Source organism: Rousettus aegyptiacus, unplaced genomic scaffold (assembly GCF_014176215.1).
Source record: "Rousettus aegyptiacus isolate mRouAeg1 unplaced genomic scaffold, mRouAeg1.p scaffold_m13_p_3, whole genome shotgun sequence".
Lineage (NCBI taxonomy): Eukaryota > Metazoa > Chordata > Mammalia > Chiroptera > Pteropodidae > Rousettus > Rousettus aegyptiacus.
The window spans coordinates 149,665,083-149,677,641 of record NW_023416306.1 but is presented as its reverse complement, the minus strand read 5'-3'; the positions used below and the strand labels follow the sequence as shown (position 1 = coordinate 149,677,641).

At 42.7% G+C, this 12,559-nt stretch overlaps 1 protein-coding gene across 5 annotated transcripts in view; it reads left to right on the top strand.

Annotated features, from left to right (window-relative positions):
- Positions 1-12,559, top strand: part of SLC8A3 (solute carrier family 8 member A3) — a 156,429-nt gene that overhangs the window by 56,667 nt on the left and 87,203 nt on the right. The window lies entirely within an intron of this gene.

Genomic DNA, 12,559 nt, shown 5'->3' with positions numbered 1-12,559 from the left:
CCTCAAGAAAATAAGTGGCATTGGCTTGTTTTTTTCCCAGTGCCATATTGCAGTTGTATTGTATAACCAGATTTTAGGTATCTCTCCTTCAATTTGGAAATTGCAAAATTGATTGAAACTTGGCAATCTACTTAAATGCCCGTAGGCTATTTTACGAGGCTTGCCCAGTCTAGGTGAGATGAGTCAGTATGGCTTGGGTACTGGATGTATCTTAGAGAAGCAAAGCTCCCAGGGCAGCAGCCACCTGTCTTTATTCACAAGTCTAAGCTCCAAATTCTGGCTAAGCATTGAAGGGGATGCCTCTTAAGAATCGTGGAAGAAAATACATGTTCTGTGTGGTCATCTCTTTCCATAGCTCAGAATTCTCCTACAATTGTTCCCAGATTACTGCCCCATTTAGTCCTTCTCACACTGTGAGTATTGCATTTCTATTGCCTCTATAACTATAAGGCTGCTCCCCATTGAATATTCTTGTCCTGGGTGTTCTGTCCTTTTCTCGAATGGATAGCTTTGAAGAAGAAAGCAGAATGACTTTCCCCAGGTTTCACAGCTTATGAGAGGGTAGACTTTCCAGGGTGGCTAAGAAGGATGGAGATGATTATAAAGGGGAGCCTTGTTTCTGAATTCCTGCTCATGTCCACAAGCCAAGAGCAGTAGCAGGAGAAGGTGTGAAGAACAAAAGGAATATAGGAAGGGGGGATATCACCCTGCTCCAAGAACCTGCTAAAACACTGTCAGTGGGAAATGAAAACACATCTTTCAGAGAGTAAAGGAAGGAACTCATGAAAAAGGGAGTCCGTTGAACCCAGGGAGAGGTGCCGTAGAAGTGCCTCTTCCCAGGTCCAGCCTTGGGACAGAGCTCAAAATGGGCTGGGTTTCTGCTGACAACAGAGCTGAGTCATCTAGGGTACTCTGCCCTTGTTTTTCCTCAGTTTCTTCCTAATAATGTGACTTTGGCAAGTGATTTAGTCTTAGCTCTAGAGCGAAACTATCTTATCTATAATGTGGGAATAACAGTGCTTTCCTTGCCTCTAGGCAAGGTCAGACCTTTCTGCAGTTCCTCCCAGCTCTAGGATTTTCTGAACCATAGACATAGGCACTCAATGTGGGTCGATTTGCACTAGCCAAAGATGGAACATGGGATATTGTCTCCTAAAGTGAAATAGCCATTGACAAATTGATTTATTAGAGTCCTGTTTAGTCATTTTTCTGGGAAGGATAGTCATTTATTAGCCTAAATAAAAACCTGTGCCTTCTAGAGAATACTATCCATTTATGTGTGCTCTGGGGAGAGTGCTTATACATACAAATGAAGGACAGGCCCTTGCTGGGAAGACAAACCCCATGAAATTTCATACATGTTTATGGCAATATCAATGTGTAAGAGGTTACTGTCAGGCATTAAATGACATCAAGACTACAGCATTGGCCATAATTTGATAGACAGGTAGTTTTTCCAATTCAGTGCCTATCTACCAAGGACACTGAAAAGTAATTTTTGAGAGATCAGGCTTGGCTCCCAATTTCGTTGTCCCATTAATAATCAATTGTGCACTTAGGATCCATGAACATGCTAATTTGTGTTTTAAGCCTGAATCATATCTTTGTATAAAATATGCTTTATAAATGACCACTTCTGGGTCATACTGGTTCTAAATGTATGTTAGCCGCCACATGATTGAGATTCTGGTCTAGGTATTCTAGCGTCTGATAAACAAGGCTATGTTCTCATCTGTTCCTTTGCATTATTTTTTAGACTTCAGTAGACTTAGACTACCCTTTTGGTCTTCTTCATTGGAGAAGAGTGAGTCCAAAATCTGCTAGTCTCTCCTCACATCACATTCCTACGCTTAATACTTTAAATCATAATTTTACAACTGGAGGCAGTATGATGTAGCAGAAAAACCATGGACTCTAAATACTCTGGATTAGGATTTTGGCTCTACTACTGATTTAACTATGCAGTTTGGAGGATTTTATTAATTTATGAGGTTATCTTATTAGTAGTAAACTGGGGATAATGATGTCTCTCTTGCATGCTGTTATGGTGACTCAAGATATTGTATACAATGTTCTTTGTTATGATGGTATGTGCTCAGTAAATGAAGGCATTAATAGTATTATCGATGAATTGGTAGTAGTCTTCAGAAGACACTATTGAGGTGATCAGATACTTGGATCTCTATGTGATCTCAATTAATAAGCAAGATAGTTTTTTTGGTTACCATTAAGATTCCTAATCTAAACTCCTAGAATATTAGAACCAGAAAGGATCTTAGCATATATTTAAAGTGATGTTTCTCAAGCTTTAATGTACTGATGAATGACCCAGGGATCTTTCTACAATGCAGATTATGTTTCAAAAGGTCTAGAGTAAGGCTTGCAAATCTGCATTTCTAACAAGCTCCTGATGCTGCTGGTCCCAACTTAGAGATGAACGGCTCTAAAGTTCTTGACAAAACCATGAGATGCAAGAAGGAAAGTGGCTTTTCAAATGACTTGCTGAATTATATCATGAATGCTTGTTTTCCAGTTCCAACTGGAACTTCCAGTTGCAGCTTTGACTCAACACTAACTTAGCTAGGACCCAGCTCTTGCCTGAGACTCTGCTAATTGCAGTACTGATCTGGAAACTGAAATTGAAACCCTCAGGATACTTAGAAGCTATGTGATGCCTGGAACAATTCCAATTCCACTTTCTAATCCTTCCCTCTTTGTGTAGCTTTATTTGCCTACCAAATCTAGTAGCATATTATCAATTTTGCCCTCATCCTACTCTTCTAAATCTATTCAGGTTGAAGCTAGGCCTCTGCTCTATCAATAATACTGGGTCTGTGGATTCACTTATTTGATTTTATGCTTTACTTCTTCAAAGATAATAGGATGGAAAAACATGAAATTTAGACTTTAACAAACTGATATGAATATATCACTCACTAGTGCTATAACTAAACAAGTCCCTTCACCTGTCTGAGTCCCAGATATTTTGTTGGAATGATAGGAAGAATAGTATCTATCCTGCTTGGGTGTGATAAGTACCACATACAAATGTGAAGACACTGTTAACATAGTGTCTGCTTATAAATGTGCTCGGTCATTCAGTAAACATTCATTAAATATCTGCTACATACTAGGTATGTTACTAGGTACTGGAGATTAAACAAAAAAAAAGACAAGCTGGCATTTCAACTCTCAAGGATCTTATTCTCCAGTGGAGAGGATGCACGTATACAGACAAATCAAAACACATGGGAGAAGTGGTACAGCTGAGATAGGTCATTAAAAGAGGAATGAAATCTCCTTGCTCTGTGTATCATACCACTAAAGCTTTTTAAAGTAGCCTTTATTAATGATGTAGTAAAGTAGATGAAGTGGGAGTAGGTGCATGATTACTTTAAGCACACGTTACAGTAAACTCTTGACATCTAAGAAGGATGCTGTTGACATCTTCATGATCTAGAAGAATCCCCCACCTTTGTGACTACTACTGCAGTACCTCATGAGAATTACGGCCTTTTGAGCCTACTGCAGACACCAGCAAAACCTCACGGAGATATGAGTTCTGCCAGAACGTTAATCTCACTCACTAAACACATGACTGGTTCCTGTATCCCAGACTCACAGCACAGCTCTGCAAAATAACAGATTATTGCAGCTCATGGACCTTTGGGGTCTCTGGGGATAGTCGAAGTCACAATATGCAAATGCCAAGATTTGCTATAATTACATAGAAGTGGCCTCCTTCGAAGAAGAATGTAATATTAGTTGTGCCATATGTTTTCCATCAAAATTAAAGTGTTAAATCTGGAAAGTATCTAACCTCCCATTTCTCCATATTTTGAAGCTGAGATTCAGAGAGGGAAAGTGACTTGTTCAAGATCACACAGCTAGATACGAAAGTTGGAGTTGGAAAGGACTTTTTAAAGCCTACAGATTTAATATCTTCCTCTCCCTAATTAGACATTTCCATTTTATTTTTAACTTTCAGGAAAATCTTAACTTTGGAAAGAATGTGGAAATTTGGGGGTGGAAGATGCTCTGGAAGTGCAAGCTCAAGAATATTATGTGACTAATACCTTAACTAAGAATTATAATATATTATGGACTATTTTTAATCTCTCAGTTCTCTTGAGACTGTTCAGGAAAGAAAATATTGAGCTCATAGAAATTTTTTAAAAACTTTATCTTGGTGATCTCTTACTGAGGAAAGGTAACAAGCATACCTGGGACATCTTGATGAACTGCAGACAAGACCTTGTTCTGTGAAATAATGAATTATTTTCAAAAGATGCAGGCCATTCTCTTCCAGGGGTGCTTTCCATGTAAAGTTTTAACCCCAAGTAATCTTTCCATCAAAACCTATAAAAATCTGGAGTTCTCCAGGACAAAATTTGCACATTCTCCAATTCGATTAAAACACAGTAGGCTTTTTTCTTTTTCTTCGGCTCAGCAAAGTGTTAGGATAGTCTTTTTCCTGCTACCAAGGGAGAGTATTTGCCTCCAGAATGCCCTTTCTGTGCTTGAGAAAAGTCGCAAGCTGCAAGCTTAGTGAGGGTGGCAGTCAGGTGGAAGTGGTGATAATTCTCCCTTTGCTGACATCCCTCCTTTTCTGTTTTCTTTTGCCTTCAGTGTCTGACTTGCTGTAACAATATCTCTCTCCAGCTTTAGATAAACAGTCAGCCACCAGAGCCCATCACTTCATGGACCTCACAGTGGGGTCACATACTTGGCTCAGAGTTGCCCTGAAGAAGGGAATCCATACCTAAGCAGATTGTTGAATGGGGGAACATAACAGTACAGTGGAACGTTTCAAATAGATTGTTCAACTATAGTTCTCCCTCTTCTGGGCACAAAGGAGTGACTAAAGACTACATGGCCTTTTAGCAGAAACTTTGGTTATTGTGTGTTGTGTCCAGAAAGGCCCCATGTCCTGATGATTTTTTCCCCTTCTTCTTCTTAATTACTGAAATTGCCAAACTACATCAAAGAAGGCTATAGTTCAACTCCAGGATCCACAAACCATCCCAAGTCTACTCAAACCTTACATGTCTGCCAAAATCTCCAGAAGTCCAGAGCCTTCCTGGTTAGCTTGTTTAAGATTTAAGGGTGCAGATTTCCTTTGCAACACTGGATCAGGCAACATCCCCTCTACCTGACTTGGTTAGGGACCATATGCAGCGGAGGATCCAGTGTCTCCATACCTGGTCTTCTCATATTGGTTTGCCCCCTGGAAAACTCGGTGTTACAGAGTTGCAGATTCCACTAGGGAAAATGTCAGGCAGGTCTCAGGCGAAAGGCACATTGTGATTAGAGATGATTACATGACTAGCCAGTCAAAAAATAAGTCTTATCCTCAAAGCAGGTTCTCCTGTGCACTGCTTCAAGAAGTGCTAATTGGGACTTGAAGCAGTAATAGTAAAGGGATCTCAATGGAGATCCTGCCACAGCCTTACTTATTTTGTCTTGGCTCTTAGGGTCAAAGTTTCCTTATTCACTCACAAGAGTGACAGAAAAGGACACTTTGGCAAAGCGAGATGGGTGAGTAGGGGAGGACTCTTCCTTGCTGTTCAAACTTTTTTCAACTTCCCAGATGTATTTGGGTGGTGCATGAGCATTCATTGCCTTTCCACCCTTTAGCTGCGCCCCCAACTTTACAAGGACGGTAGAATACAGAGTTAGGTCTTCAGCTTTTTCAAGCTGTTGTTTTCTTTTTGTTTTTTAAAAGAGAAACTTAAATCATGCTTCAGGAATCCAATAGGAAGCCCTGGGTTTGAGTCAGTAGTATATAATTGGTAGTGGAGAGAGAGAACTCCTTCATCTGCAAATAGAGAAAAGTCCCCATAATTAATTTCAGTACAGTCCAGAAGCATTTTGCAGGAATCAAATGCTTTGAGAGTTTTGCTAAATGACCGTGAAGGAAAGCATATGGTAAACATTCTCAGTTGACATGATAGTTATCATTCATAGAAATTATATTCCCACCACTACCACCTACCAGGTACCCAAGTAGGAAATTACCCGGATACGTAGAGAAGATAAAGTTGAAAGTGAAACATATTCATTATCAAAATTTGTTCTTTCATGAAAGCTGAGTCAACACTAGGTATGTGTATATATTTAAGTCTCCCTAGTAGTCCATCTTTTTCCAGAGCTCTTGGTCTTGATTTGTCTACCTTTTGGATTTTCCTTGTCTAACCCACATGAGTTCTCCTTGTGAACCCCACTGCCACCTAGCCCTCTCTTTCTGCGCTGTGGCGATGTAGGTGTACTCTGCCACCATCACTAGGGTTAACCATGGCCCTGGCTACAAATCTTCAAATGTGTTCACTTTATTTTCCTGCTCATACCTTACTTTCTGTTTGTGTACTCATCTCTTTCACTTGCTCTCTCTTCTAAATGTCCTCTTCCGTAACTCTTCTTTCTCTACCGCATATGCTGCAGGCACTGCAGATGCTAGTCCTGTGGTTTCCACTCCTGCTCACCCTCAGTGCCTTCCTCCACATTTTCGTTAGTCCTGTCTCCTCTTCTGTTCTTATCCTATTCCCTATATCCCCTTCCTTCGCACCGTTGGCACCTGTACTTGGATTGCCTTCTGTCTTCTGCCTGATCTACAATTTCTTTGAGCGATCGAGAACGAGCTGTGTATTCCTTAGGAAAGCCTGTCAGAAAGAACTCACTTCACGATAATACCAAGAAGACTGATATCTCCCAGGCAACAAACCACTCACTGTGGTGTTCTTTTCTCCTTCACCACAAAGTGTTTGCCTGACTGCATGTTAAGACAAGAAGGTTGAATTGAAAGGATCCAGCATAGCATGAAACTGGTATTAGAAAACCATCAGAAGCTGAGGGAACCCTAGGGACCACCTCCTCTTTCTGACGCTCTCCCTCCTGGGCCACATAGTATTTGTCTCTTGGCATCTCTATGTCTCTCTGTGGCCTTCTCTCTTATTACTTCCAGCTTGCAATGATACCTCATAGACCAATAGTCCTACCTCATGTCTTCTCTTTCCACATATGCTTTCAACCCCTACTTGGAAAGATCTTTCAGTTTTTCTAGCTCAGATTCTCAAGAGAGAGAATCCAATTGGTCCATCCCCTTCCCCCACTTTTTTCCCAACTTTGCTATGTAAAGGCCACTGGCCAGATATGCGTTGGTTGCCCTGTGTCAAGCCAAGCCCCTCCTCACCCCCAACCCAACAGTTAATCTGCCATTGCTGGATGGTGGGAGAGAGAAATCAACTTGCCACAGGGATTCCATGGTACGCTATCTCAGCAGTTGTTTTTATAAGTGGTGGGCAATGTCACTTAGAGGGGAATCCCAGGTGAGATAGTCATCTGTCCCCTCAAAACAAACATAGTATTTAAGGTTTGCAGTGCCTCAGAGAGAGCACTGACTTTACAGTGGTCTGTGCTGAGGCAGTGGGGTGGAGAATAGGAAAAATAGCCACCTCTGGAGCTCCAGGCCTATCAGATTTATCAAGCCGAACACAGACTCAGCAGCTAAGATTAAGCTGGCCTCTGTTCAGATAAACAGAAAACATTCCTAGGAGCTGATGCTCAGTGACACAAATCTCAAGGCTACCAGGGTCATTTCTCCCCTTTACCCTCTTTTGCTCTGTCCTCTCCAGGACACTAGTGTCAGAAGATAAATCGGCTATCATTTGCAGGTGAACTATTTGGGTACTGAGTCACTTTCAAAGCTTCTCCCTGGGTTTGGGTTTCTGGAGCAGCCTGTGTTCCAGAGACTGAAAGCTTCCCTGCCACTCATGTTCACCAGGGACAGAATGAAAGCTGTTCCCACCCCTCCCGTCCCCCAGTAGACAGCTGGTCAATTGGACTTAACTGGAGCCAACAGGTACCCTGTCTTTAGAACCGTAACTTGATGCCTTTCCAGGAACTCCCCAGAAGCCAGAGCATTATCTCCAGGTGGCACAGTGTGTGACTCTGGCAGGTGCCCATATCCCAGGGCACAGGGCTGGGGTGTAACATAGAACTCCTTTTGTGTCAGTAGTAGCTGTCCAGAGGGCCATCTCGGAGAGGATTTTTGAGGCTGTATCTGGGCTCAACTGTAGACGTGAAAAGAAAAGACCAAATATCTGTCAACATTAGTCTAAGGATGAGAGATGGAAAGAACTTCATGGGATAAAGAAACTAGGAGTCTTCATTTTACTAAGGTGCATTAGCATGAAGTTACCACGATCTCTACAATACTAAGAAACTCATTGAATGACTTCTTCATCCTGCATAACACAGAACCTTCTTCTATTCTCTGGATGAATCCACAAGGACTAAAGTCCTATTGGTCACATAAAGCAGATAGTTTTCTTATTAGAGCAGAATCTTCCAGAACCCCTACTGACCCAGTGGGTTTTATAAGGTTGATTAGTTGTTTCCAACCAGATCCCTACCACAGGCCATTTTAATTATCTGCCCCTCCTCATGGAACCCATGTTTTAGAAGATTATCTTAAAATTAGATTTCTGTTATTTTCATAAAATATAGCAAAAAATAACTAGTATTACTAGAGTGAGTTAATATAATTCCAGCCAAAGCAGAGAGAAATAACATTTTAATTAACCTGTGGAGCATTAGAAGAATATTTACTTTCTCTTTTGGAGGTTGAGGAGAAAGCAGAATTGAACATAGTCAAGGGCCAACTTTCAAAGGAACTAACTGATGTAAAATGCTTTGAAAATATTACGCACTAGTTGTTTAAAGTTGTTTTGATGAGAGCAACCTCATGAAATCAGAATATTCTAGAGAATATATGAGAATATAGGGCACAGTATTGGTCACCAGGGCTTCACCATTGTTCAGACCTTGGAGAAAGTTTACTATTGTTATTGTTCTTATGTAATAAAACTTCTAACATTTATATGAAAATATATTTTAAAAATAAGGATATTGTCATACCTTTAAGGTTAATATTACCACTTGCTTCATATTAAGTAACAGAGTCTGCAAAGTATTAAGTAATTTACCCTAGGACACAGAGCTTTTAAGAATAAGAATCAAAACCTAGATCTTCTGATTCTAAATCACAAATTCTTTCTCCACGGTGTTAGCATCACAATATGATCATAAAACTGAAAGGAGCAAGCTTTCTTCTCCTCCTGTAGAAGAGGCTAAGAGCAAATTCTATATCTTTTTCTTAAGGAGAGAGTTGGGTTCTTTTTTTTTTAATTCAGGGGGAACTGACCCCAGAGAATTCGTCAAGGGCCAAATAAACTCCTTAATGCCCCGTTCAGAAATCTGGATTCGTCACCCTTGACTGTTGGCTCAGACCCACCCTTGCCCAAGCTGGCGCACAGAGGATCCCTGTTTGTGTCACTTTGCCATCAAGAATTACCAACAGATGATGCTTTGGCCTGCTGCCTGGGGAACGGGGCAAGGCTGGCTCAGCATCGTGTGTTCAGATTTAAGGGCCTCCTTTGATGCTGTGTACATGGTATCTGAGGGCATCCATGATCAAGAGTTAGAAGGGGTAATGATAAGAGAGAACAAGTAGGTGCCAGTTGCAGCCCCTGGAGAGCCTATGAGAACCCTCCAAATTAATGAGGCTGGAAGCAACAGGAGAGGGGAGGTGGAGAGGTGGATGTCAGTTGTTCAGGATACAATTAGCAGATGTATGTGGGCTAATAAGCACAGTGAGGAAAGGCACAGTCCCTGTCCTCAGAGAGTTACCCAGTCTGGTGGGGAAGAGGAGTGTGTGTGTAAGAGGTGCTTTAGAAGAACGGACCTCCAAGAGTTGTGGCCACATAGAGGCACTGTTCTCTGCCTTTTCCTGAGATTCAGTTTGGAGTCATTAAAGGTGACTTGCACTTCTCCCTTCCTCCAGTCAACTCAGAAGGACTTGTTAAAAAACAAACAAACAAACAAAAAATGGACAACTGGCTTTAGCTTGGGCTCACACAGCTGTAAGTAGAAGTTGGCCTCAGGAGTAAATGGTCCCCAGGCAGGCTATGTTCTCAGACCAGAGCAGCACCTAGTTCTGCCCCATGTCTATCAGAGTGCCTTAAATATCATAGGGACACAAAGAATGTCTGTTGAATGAATGAACAAATGAACAGTGTGAATTTTCGGCATGTCTTCTGGCGGTATACCAGCTCCAGGTTGCAGAAGCCCAGAGGTCATGTGACTGGAACACACTCCATAGGCATGAGGATCAGGGCGCCCACCATCCTCCACTTTCCACGCCTTCCTCCCCTCCTCTCCCAGTTTCAGGAGATTCGCAGAGCCCTGTGGGCTAGGGTGTCCCTGAGCTACTCTACAGCCTGAGCTTGGCCCTGCACCAGCTCTTGAGAAGGTCTGTTCCTGAGCTGCTCAGTCCACCTCTGAGCACCGGCTGCCTTTGATGCTCAGGAGACACCTTGTAATTCAATTAGGAGCTCCCTCCAGGGAGCATGTAATTATGTCCTATCTGGGCCTTGTAATGACAGCCCCCTGCCATTGTGCCCTGCTCAGCTGCCCAGAACCTTTCACTGGGAGGGAACTAATCTGCTTAGCCCAGCTTGGATGCAGTTCTGCACAGCACTTCCCCGAAGGCCTCAGAAATGAGTCCCCGCAAGCAGAAAGGGCCTCCTTGGACTGCGGGGGTTCACTCGATGCTGCTCTGCTCTTTGCCATGAGCCCCTCTGCCTAGGATTGTCCCAGGAGTGGCTGAGTGGGAGGCTGAGCGAACTTCATTCTCGTCAAATGTCTGGAGCCTCAGGGTGTCCCCTGGCCCTTCTGGGGTTTAGAAGGGAGATGAAAGGAGATTGAAGGCATTCGCCTGTTTTCCATGTTAGCTTATGAGGAGAGAGAGTGTTAGATGGATTGAGTTACCCTGCATTTTACCTGGATAATTCTAATGTACTCTGGGGTGGAAGGCAGGCTGCTGTCTTGAGCTTTGGGGAAAGTTGCCTTAGTTCTCTGCTTGACTTTCTTGGCCCCTTTGAGCTTAATTTCTGTAAAATGTTTTAGATGCAGGAACAGTGCCTCAGTCTGACATGGACACTGCTCAGGATGTCTCTCCCTGTCTGCGCTGAGGTTTACTTGAGTCCTCATCTTGAGGAACCCGAAACCTTTCTTTGCTGCTATGTGGAACTGTTGACAGTTTGCTTGCGCGCGCGCGCGCGCGCACACACACACACACACACACACACCCTTCCCAAATTCATGTCCATCTAGAACTTCAGGATGTGGCCTATTTGGAAATAGAGTTATGGTGAGGTGATACTCAATTAGGGTGGGCCCTAGATCCTATGTCTGGCACTCTTCTAAGATGGCCATGTGATGGCAGAGACTAAGATGCAGAGTGATAAGCTACCAGCCAAAGGACACCAGGGATTATCTGCAAACAGCAGAAGCTAGGAGAGAAGCATAGAATGGATTCTTCCTCAGAACCTCGAGGAAGACATCAACCCTACTGACACCTTGACTTCAGGCTTCAGCTTCCAGACCTTTGAAGAATAAACTTGAGTTTTCAGCCACCACGTTTGTGGCAATTGGTTACAGCAGCTATAGAAAACTGATACCCAAGCTCTGCACAATGCCGAGTCTAGACTTTGGTAAGCGAGTGAGGGCCCTCATACCGATGGCCAAAGGACTTGGTGGAGAGAAGGGCACTGCTGCTGGGGTTAACTGTCCTCAGGACCCTGACCCACAGCTCCCAAGGAACAAGGAGGCCCGAGCTCATTTAACAGCTTCGTTATAATCGTAAGCCTTTCAGTTCCTGTTTGCAAGTTAGATGAGGGTCCAAAATGGCCACTTTCTCTGCCACATATCCAAATCGGTTTAGTTACATTATTGCAGGTATTATAATGACCTCTTATCTTCCAATCTCCTTAGCCCTAGTCCATTGATAGTTCTTAAACAACTGCCCAGGATCTCGTGCTGATGCTCTATGAACCATAGGCCCATTTCTCTTTTCCATCTTTCCAACAGCTGAAGTCTGGGCCATTGACAACAATGCTCCCGCTGTATAGTTGTCTTTCATCTTGTGACTAGGGAGGCAAAAGAGGGTCTCATTCTCCAAATTGTCTCTCCCTTTGGAGTTCCCTGGTGCCTCGCAGCTGGTCTTGAGATACAAGTGTATTCCTGCTTGTCCTGAAATGCAGGTATGTCACCTGCTTTCCTCTGCAAAGTCCCTGGCTGGGGAACAACTGAAAATACCACGGCTGTTTGTGACGAAAAGAGGCGGCACTGATAGGTGAGCAGGGGGCACCGAATGAGCATTATGGAGCTGCACGATGAAATTTCTAGTAGCCAAAGTCTGAGAGCAACAGTATGGGTAGAAGCCCATATACACATAGCGAGATAATAGAGCAGGTTGATTAAACGTACAGACCAGGTATCACACAGACCATGTTGGAATCCCAGATTGGAAACTGGTAATGTGATCTAGGGAAAGTTACCTAACTTTTCTACTTTATTCATGTATATAATGTGGATAATAATAGTATCTACTTCAGAGGGTTGTTACAAGGATTTAATATGACTATAAAATATTTAACATAGTGCGGAGTCTAAATTACTCATAAAGGGGAATTATATTGCTATTTATTAGTTAAGTATT